This window comes from Mandrillus leucophaeus, unplaced genomic scaffold, assembly GCF_000951045.1.
Source record: "Mandrillus leucophaeus isolate KB7577 unplaced genomic scaffold, Mleu.le_1.0 Scaffold5, whole genome shotgun sequence".
Taxonomy (NCBI): Eukaryota; Metazoa; Chordata; class Mammalia; order Primates; family Cercopithecidae; genus Mandrillus; species Mandrillus leucophaeus.
The window spans coordinates 11,874,386-11,884,089 of record NW_012105364.1 but is presented as its reverse complement, the minus strand read 5'-3'; the positions used below and the strand labels follow the sequence as shown (position 1 = coordinate 11,884,089).

The 9,704-nt window shown below is 39.2% G+C and overlaps 1 protein-coding gene across 1 annotated transcript in view; it reads right to left on the bottom strand.

The window, feature by feature from the left end:
- The window catches only part of IQUB (IQ motif and ubiquitin domain containing), a 91,306-nt gene extending 86,557 nt beyond the window's left edge, over positions 1–4,749 (bottom strand). The window contains exon 1 of the mRNA XM_011995953.1: positions 4,582–4,749. The gene's annotated coding sequence lies outside the window, so the exon portion shown is untranslated. The remainder of the gene's footprint in view (positions 1–4,581) is intronic.
- Between the last annotated feature and the right edge of the window lie 4,955 nt (positions 4,750–9,704).

Below are 9,704 nucleotides of genomic sequence, written 5' to 3'. Positions count from 1 at the left end.
TATATTTTTTTTTTTTGAGATGGAGTCTCACTCTGTCTCCCAGGCTGGAGTGCAGTGGCCAGATCTCAGCTCACTGCAAGCTCCGCCTCCCGAGTTCAGGCCATTCTCCTGCCTCAGCCTCCCCAGTAGCTGGGACTACAGGCGCCCGCCACCTCACCTGGCTAGTTTTTTGTATTTTTTTTAGTAGAGACGAGGTTTCAACATGTTAGCCAGGATGGTCTCGATCTCCTGACCTTGTGATCCGCCCGTCTCAGCCTCCCAAAGTGCTGAGATTACAGGCGTTAAAATAGAGCTGAAAGGATTTAGCGATGAATTAGATGTGAGCTATGAGATAAAGAGAGGAATCAAGGATACTGCTAACATTTTTAGCCCGAGTAACCAGAAGGATAAAGCTACATTTACAGAAATAAGGAAAACTTCAAATAAAGCAGACCTGAGTATGGATGTAAGTTAGATCAGTCTGATTTGGGCCATATGAGTTTGAGATGCCCATTGGACACGGGGTTAGCACTTTGAAGTTCTGAGAAGATGCTGGCCTGGAAATTGGAAAGTCACAAGTCTATGGTATTTAAAGCCATGAGACATGTGCAATCAATGCAGTCAGAAACAGAAGCCACATACTATAAAGTTCCTTTGACAGCTACTGGATAAATTCATACCCCTCCACCTTCCTCCTCAATGTGTCTGTCTCCATTTCCTAGTTGCTATGGTTCCTAATGCTTATATTCATTTCACCTTAATTTTAGTACATTAGGTGTCCTAGATTGTTCCCCTCGAAGCAATCTATCTCCTTATAAACAAGATGAGGGCTGGGCACAGTAACTCACACCTGTAATCCCAGCACTTTGGGAGGCCGAGGTGGTCAGATCCCTTGAGCCTAGAAATTCAATACCAGCCTGGGCAACATAGTGAGACCCTGTCTCTACAAAAAATACAAAGCTTAACTGGGCATTGTATTGTGGCATGCACGTGTAATTCTAATTATTCAGGAGGCTGAGGTGGGAGGATCGCTTCAGCCAGGGAGGTGGAGATTATAGTGAGCCAAGATGTCACCACTGCCCTCCAGCCAGAGACATGGAGTAAGACCCTGTCTAAATAAACACACACAAACACACACACACACACACACACACACACAGAGAGATCATAGTTCTGTTACCTGTAGATTGTATGTACAGTAGTGCCTAAGGTTCATAGAAGGTCCTTAATTAATGATATGAATAAATGACCCAAATAATTACATGTTTTCAAGATGTTAGTTGTTGATAAAGAGGGTGATTAGCAACTGTGTTTATGATGGTTAGCAGTGACAAGCATTTACTCAACCTAAAAACAAGAAGTGTCAAGGTTTCTAAGTCATGACTTCATTGCCATGCAGTACAGTGATTCTCAGCTTTGATTTCCTAAAGTGGAATTTCAGGAGGGCTGACTGTGGAGCCAGCCCACCTGAGTTTGAATCCAGACTTAACAGCTTCCTGTAGAAAGAAGCAATCGGCCATGGGTGTTGAGTGTCCCTACATGTTCTTGTGGGGTGTGACAAAAATGCAAGGCCATGACCACTGTTTACCCAGACCATTTCTCAGGGTTGTGTTTGCACTGAGAAACTGCAAAGGTTGAGATAAACTCTTCCCCCTGAAACAAAGAGCAGCCTTTCTTTGGTTTACTATAAAAGCAGTAAATTCCCCATGTGCAGGCATCCATGTAGACTCACTTGTGTTTCCCCTGTTGGACTTGGGGGGCTTGGGAAATTGGCACAAACTTGAAGCACTGGCTACTTCTTTTGCTATGTGCCCTTTGACCCAGCATTCAAGAAACAGTGACTAACTTATTAGTTTGTATGTAGGGTAAAACACCAGACCCCTCAGAGTTCCTGATACTTGCTAGCTATATGACTTTGAGATACAGATGTGTCTTAACCTAAGTCTTGTTTTCCTCACTTGTGAAATGGTATATTAGTAGTTTCAACATCAAAGGTTCTTCCAAGAATTAAATAAAATTGTGTATATACAGTACTTAGTAAACAGTGTGTGGCACACAATAAATACATAATAAATGTTGGCTAATTAGTGATGAACTATTTCTAAAATTTCCAAATGGCTAGTGATAATTATACCTTAATAATGTCTCCTAGGTATTACATAATTACTCATTTTATAAAGTAGGAGAAAAAATACTTTAAAAATAAAGCATATTAGCAAATACTTACACTAAATTATTTCTCACAGATGATATTATTACGCCCATTTTACAGATAAAGAAATTAGCACAGAGAGGTTAAGTAATATTTTCAAGAACACAGAGCTAGTAAGCGGTATATCTGGGATCCAAATCCAGGCAGTCTGGATCCAGAACCCATGCCTTTAACCACTAAACTGTGCTGTATCTCAGTATAGGAGTCCATGGGGGGTTGGGGAGAGAACAGAAAAGGGGTCCTGGTGATTAAGAAAAAGTCTAGAAACTGATCTCCCTGCAGATGAAAAAGCTAAGGCCCAGGAATGCCTCATGGTCGGTTAGTGGTGGTCAGATCCAGAATTTTACTAACGATTTTGTCATCAGATACATTATCAGAGAACGTCTTTTATTCTTAAGTAAGAAACATAACTATTATTTAAAATAGAGTAGAAAATATTCAGCAGATTTTTTTTCACCCATCTAGAACAAGAAGCTAATTTTATTGGTTCCTAATACCCCTTCATATGTATATATTAATATGCTCTACTTGCATACATAAGTATGTGTAAACTCTCACTGCAGCAAATATTAAACGTAAATAACAAAACACACATATTAAGGTGTGAAATGTAAAATGTGAAATTTCAACCCAGTTTGGAAAGCTACAGTTAGAAAAGACTTTTCAAAATTGTTTTTTCATTATTGTTATTGTTCATTTGGCTGTTTTTAAGAGAGTAATATGTGCTTACTAGAAAAAAAAATCTAATAGAACAGAAGGGGATAAAATAAGAAGTAAAAGTATTCCAGACATGCTAATTTTATTTCTCATTGTTAGGCAGTTTATCTTTCCAGGAATTGTCTATAAAGCTACAATTATATAATATATATACACTTAAATTTGTTTATGATCATATCTATGTCTTTTATAAACTATATTTCTGTTTATTTTTAAACTTTAACACTGTTTTACGACTTACAATATGTGCTTAACATTTATTTTTACGTAAAATATGATTCTGCCACATTCTTTTCAACAACTTCACAGTAATTTGTTTGCAAGGCTAAGTCACATTGTAGTCAACTGTTGCTCACTGATGCACATTTAAGCTGTCTCTAGTTTTTTACTATTAAAAATTGCGCTGCAACAAACATCTTATACATCTATCTCTGTATATATGTGTAAGTATACTGAAAATGAGTTCCTAGAATTAGAAGGGACAAGTCAAAGGGCATACAGATCTTAATTTTGTTAAATTCCATCACTGTTTTCTTTTACAGCCCTGAGAAGTTCCCCTTGACTGTTTCCTTACATCCTCAGATTGTTTTATGAGTCCTAACAATTAAATGTCCCTTTGTTGTGTGTTGCACTTATATTTCCCATTGTATGTTTGATGTTGTTTGTTTTCTCTTACTATACAAATGTTTTAGATTGTTAGGTAGTGACATTTATCAATCTTTTTGCTTATGAGAGTTTCCACATTTCCTGATATGCTTCGAAACACCTTCTCACAATGAAACATAAATACATAAATTCATCCATAAATACATGAGACAGATCTGTAAATACTGATAGAAAACAACTGGACACACAGTCTTAAGTGTAAAAGCCAATCACAGAATAGTATGCACAATGTTACAGGTGTACCTACCTATTTGCATATGTCTAAAGCACCTCTGGAAGGTGGCCTGGAGATGGGGAGAAATGGGTAGATGGTGGATTTTCACTCTTCATTCTTTTTACTATTCGTACTGTTTTTTATGTATTATCTATTCGAATGTAAATGTTTTAATCTTATTGTTTAAAAGAGCAACCTCTATCATGTTTGCATACAAAAAAAGTCTCCCTTTTCACCTACATTTCATTCCCTATCATTTAAAGCTTAATACATTTAGAATGTAGTATAATTAGTAAGGCAAGGATCCAGTAGTGCTTTCTACCAAATAGGTCTGTTGAATTTTTAAGTTTGTTAAGAGGCAAAGACCACGGGTGGAGAGGAAGGAGTGAGAGTGCCAGGTGAGGAAAGTCTAAAATCCCTCGACTTAATAAGAGAATGGTTGACACGGAAGGCTGAGTTTCTAGCGCCAGGTTTGGGTTATACACACTTCTTCTATGCAATTACCGTGAAAAGCACTCGGGGTGTGAGGTGAGGTGTACCTCCTAGCTTGATGCTGCTGATTCAAGTCCCAAACCAGAGGGAAGGAGCCAGAAAAGGAGCCCAGAAAGATGGAATACTTCGCACGGTTTTTTAAGTAAAGGCGGAACATTCCCTACCGACCAGGCAGCCCCAGGAGCTCAGGCGGGTATCACTGCCCCGCACACAGAACTCAGAGTTCAGCGCGGCTGTTACCGGCTCTAGGCTGGGTCTAAGCGTCGGGCCAGGAAGCCGCAGTCAAAACTTGTCCTCCTACCTGTGTACGAAACGCAACTATTCTCGTCGAAGTGCTTTCCCAGGCTCCTAAGAAGCAGCTTCAATACTCGCCGCATTCTCAGTTACTGGTCGTATCCTAGCAACGACCCTGGCACCACCTCTTCCTGCCAGGGCCGGACAGGGGGGAAGGGGAGGAGCAAGAGGCGGGATGGGGTAGGAGCCAGAGGCGGGCAGGGGCGGAGCCGGGAAGGAGGAGCGCGGCAGGACTGGGGGAGGAACCAAAGGCGGGGGGCGGGGTCGGAAAGGAGGAGCGCCGCAGGAGAGAAGGGGCCAGAGGCCGGAAGGCGGGGTCGTGAAGGAGAAGTGCAACAGGAGAGAACGGGAGGAGCTAGAGGCGGAGGGGCGGTGTCGAGAAGGTGGAGCGCGGCAGGAAAGACCGGAAGGAGCCAGAGGTGGGCTGGGGTCCGGGGTCCGGAAGGAGGATCGCGGTAGGGAAGAAGAGGAGGAGCCAGAGGAGAGGGTGGGGGGCTGCACAGGAGGTACGCGACAGGGAAAAGGGGGAGGAGCCAGAGGCGAGGGGGCGGGGAGGAGGGAAGCGGCAGGGAGAAGGGGCGGGGCCAGAGGCGAGGGGGAGGGAAGGAGGGACACGGCAGGGGGAAGGGGAGGAGCCAGAGGCGGAGGCTGTTACCAAGTGGTTACCTAGATCCAAAAGTGAATCAGGACAGTAACCTCTCTCCAAGATCTTTTACACTTGTGAAAGGGCACAGCTCTCTGAACCAAACACTAACAGCAATTTAATCTTACAGATATAAAAAATCAGAGTCAGAGAAATCATCAGTTTGAAGTCAGAGGCGGGAAACTGTCAGATGCCTACTTGGTTTTCTTAAATTAACAACTTGCCGCTCAGCTTCCTGGCAGCCAAAGAGAAATGGGAGACAGTAGCTATCAAATAATTCTCCTTATAAGAGAAGCAGAACTTTTGTTAATCACTAAATTAGTTAATAAACTAAATTTTGTCTATCAATGAATTCTTTTTCTTCCCCTTTTTTTAAGTGTATACAGAGTCTTGCTCTGTCGCCCAGGCCGAAGTGCAGTGGTTCGATCCCGGCTCACTGCAACCTCCGCCTCCCGGGCTCCCGCGATTCTCCTGCCTCAGCCTCCTGAGTAGCTGAGATTACAGGCGCCCGCCACCAAGCCTGGCTAATTTTGGTATTTTTAGTAGAGATGGGGTTTCACCATGTTGGCCTGGCTGATGTGGAACTCCTAGCCTCAAGCAATGTGAGCCACGGTGCCCGGCCTATCAATAAATACGAAAACTTTTAAAGAAGCACAGGATGGTATTGGAGGTCAGGTCAAGTATGTTCTTCTTAGAAATTTAGTAACAAACTGTATATTACTATCTCGTAATAGCAGCTAACATTTATGAAGTATTAATTGTCATGAGGCATCGTACATAGATTTCTAATTTAATCCTTACAGCGATTTTATTAGGGAGAAACTGCTATTAGATCCATTTTGTAAATGAGAAAACTAAGGCACACAAACTTTAATGAAGGAACTAGGATTAAACCCAAGCAATCTAACTCCAGGTCCCAGATTTTTAATCACTATTACGGTAGTTTAATTTGATTTGATATTTTAAAAGGATTAATAAAATTAGTACAGGTTCATTCCCTTATTCATAAATGTTCATTGTCTTCATTTATTTCTTTATACTGTTCTGCTGAAATTGTTCTGCTCTCATCTCCCCAATAACTTTGTAATGTCCAATGCCATTTTTTTAGTCATCTCATTTTAAAATATATTTTTACTAGAATAGTGAAATATATATTCTCAGATAAAATTGGCTTTAATAATGATCAGTAAAAGAAAATGCATTTTAATCATTTCCACACATTCATGAAAAGTAAAGGGGAAAAATGGGCATAGAGGTAACCACTAGAATTAGGCTTTCTTGGATGGGTAGACCAGGTGTGGAGGTGCGCAGATAAGATTTTACAAACACTCATACACTCCCATCTCCAAAATCATAATTCATCTTACATTCTGCTACTAATAAAAATTCCACTGGCTTTAAACATTCACTTTTCTGGGTCTCCTCTTTAAAATTTATCATTCACTGTTCTCAATGTTAGAGACAGTATGCAAACAGTAGGTTTAGGAATAGAGTCAGGAGATGGGGGAAGAAAAGCTGGTAGGAGAGAACTTAAGGGTCTCGCAGTGTTAAATGTGACTTGATATCCACTATTCATATTTTTTGGTAATTTGCTGTGAGGATGACTTTATACAATTTAATCTTAAATAGGAACCTAACTTAACAGTTAGGCTTCCTTGGGTAGTCTGTGGAGCACGGAAAGGTTATTAGCATGTCAAAATCCTGTCTACGCACACAAACACACACATACACACAAATGTGGTTTGGTTACATAATAAATGTATATTCAAACTGAATGAAAACAACCAATAGAAAAAAGCTTCTCAATTCCCAAAGTGAAAGAGTAATTTTACAATACCATTTTCCATTTTCCTTTTCATGATAAATCTATGCATGTTCTCAGGATTTATTCCACCAAATGACTTTGTATTTCTCATGTCACATCTACCTTTATTCATCTCAGCATTTATTTATGTGATAAACATTTCTTTTGATGTGCTTTTACTTTACGAAGATGCCACCTAGTGGTATGATAAAATCAAGCATTTCAAAGTATTTCCCGTTGTTACTCAAGGTTAAAATGAATAATGAATATTTTAAATATTAAAATAATTTAGAAAACTAAGGACCTGAAAATTTTTGTTTTGGAAATTATGTATATTAAATTTGGATCATAATATCACTTTCTGAACTTAAGAGAATGGAAATATAGGTCCATAGTCCCTTTTCTGAAACCTTTTGGGACAGATGTGTTTGATATTCAGAATTTCTCAGATTTTTGAAAGGAAATATGGGCATATACTTTACATTATGTAAAACATTCAGAGGGTCTGAGGAAGCAGTTTATAATCAAATATATTGATATATCTGTGGCAAAATATATTCATATTCACATTAAAGTCGGATAAATACCACAAATAGCCTCATATAATTCAGGTGGAGTTTGTTGCCAAATTGAGTTATGAAAAAACTTTGTTTTCAGAAATTTTTGAAACTAGGAATTTAGATAAGGGATTGTGGATCTGTTTTACTCTTTTGAAAAAGAATTCACCCTCCAGTTATAGAGAGATTAAAATGCCAATATTTTGTAAAAATAAATAAATAAATAAATAAATAAATAATAGTAATAGTTATCTTTAGAAAAGCTAATAGATTCACCTAAAAAAAAAACTTGAGGATCATGAGAAATACCAAAATAAAAATATTTGTAATGCTTTTCATTTAATTATATACAGAAGCCAATCATAAATTACATTTAAGTGTACCACAAAAAATTAGCTGCTAATATAAACCTAAAGGTCAATTTGAAAATTATTAGTGATGCATGGCAAGTTCAATTCATACATTTTGTGGCACAGTCAAAAAAAAATTTAACCTTGGTTGTTTTTTTTGTTTTTGTTCCTATGTGTAATTTACCATGTTGCAATTCCCCAGCAACACTATGTTCATGGAAATATGGGTTGATGGTGCCATGCTCAGCCTGGATTCCTTGTATGTCTATGAGCATTCCTTGCGAACCCTCCATAGACATGCAGTATGAATAAAAAATACACTTATGTTAAGACACTGGGATTTAAGGATAACCCATGCTAAATCACTACATTACTATTTTACTTCACTATCTAGAATACTGGCTCAACTCTAGTCTCTCAAATGAATTATTCCTGTCCCCATCAATCATTCAAACCCCTTATCACATTCCCACTGTGATTTCCTGTGAATTTTGTCTAAAATAAAACGTCAACCTCCTCTAAACCCAACTGGTAGCCTTTCATTTACTTTTCTCTAAAATAATTGGCATTACTATTGTTGTTGCATAGGCTGCAATCTCACTGAACACTTAGTTTTTTTTTGTTTGTTTTTGTTTTTAGTAGAGATGTGGTTTTGCCATATTGGCCAGGCTGGTCTCGAACTTTTGACCTCAAGTGATCCGCCCACCTCGGCCTCCCAAAGTGCTGGGATTACAGGCTTGAGCCACCTCGCTTCCCCGCTAAACACTTAGTTTTAATGGGAAGGCAGCACTCAGCAAATCCAAAATACTCGTGATATGTTCAGCAATTTGGTACTTAATCCTATACCCCACAACACACTTGTGTAGGGTGTTAACTTCTGTTTGTTTACACAATCATAAGAGGATGGGAGGAAAAAGAAAAAGCTGCTATTAGCCTACATGTGGGAATTTTCCTATATATTGTTATCTTCCTTTTAAAAAGGATACATTCATAAACATTGTTACTGGCTTAATTAGCTTCGCTCCTCTGACTGGGATTGGAAAATTGACAATAAAATATAAGCTCCCTTTTTTTCCATCCCCCAAGTCTGAGGGAAAGGCATGGGGAAGGGAGAATGAGAGAGAGTGAAAGGACACAATAAAACCTGAGGCCTGATTGCACATGATGACTGCTACTGCTGGCATCAATTCATTCTATTCCAATGACAGACTACTTGATCCTACTGGTGTGGGAAAGATGGCAACCTTGAGACCTGAGCCTTACTCCAGTAGAGTGTGCCCCCTATATACTGTTTGCCCAGGACAGTCATGGTGTACAGCTGTTATCCTTATGTAGTTATTTTCACTCAAAATCATTCCAGGTGGAATAAGATTATCCTATAGTTATCCTAAATATAAGCCATTTTCATCCCAAAGGAAAGCATGCCAAGAAACTGGAATTGTCTGCACTAAGTCCCAGTGTGGGAGAAAGAGGGCATCGACTTTGTTGCCATTTCTTCTTTCTTAGCAAAGTTCAGATTGATTAGTTTCTCTTTCTTTTGAAGTATCTGGAGTATGGTGATTAACTAGAATGAAACCCATAGGAGAACTGAAATAGGCCATTCTGAAAATTATTCAAATTAGTTTGGCCACTCAAAACACTGAAGATCTTTGAATAAAAGAATCATTTGCAAAGTGAGCAGGAGACTTAACCTGGATGTTTATAGGAAGCAACTGGGAAAAGACTGAAGGAGTAAAAATGATCAGGTGTAAAGTTGTGTGAGCAACTGAGACAGGA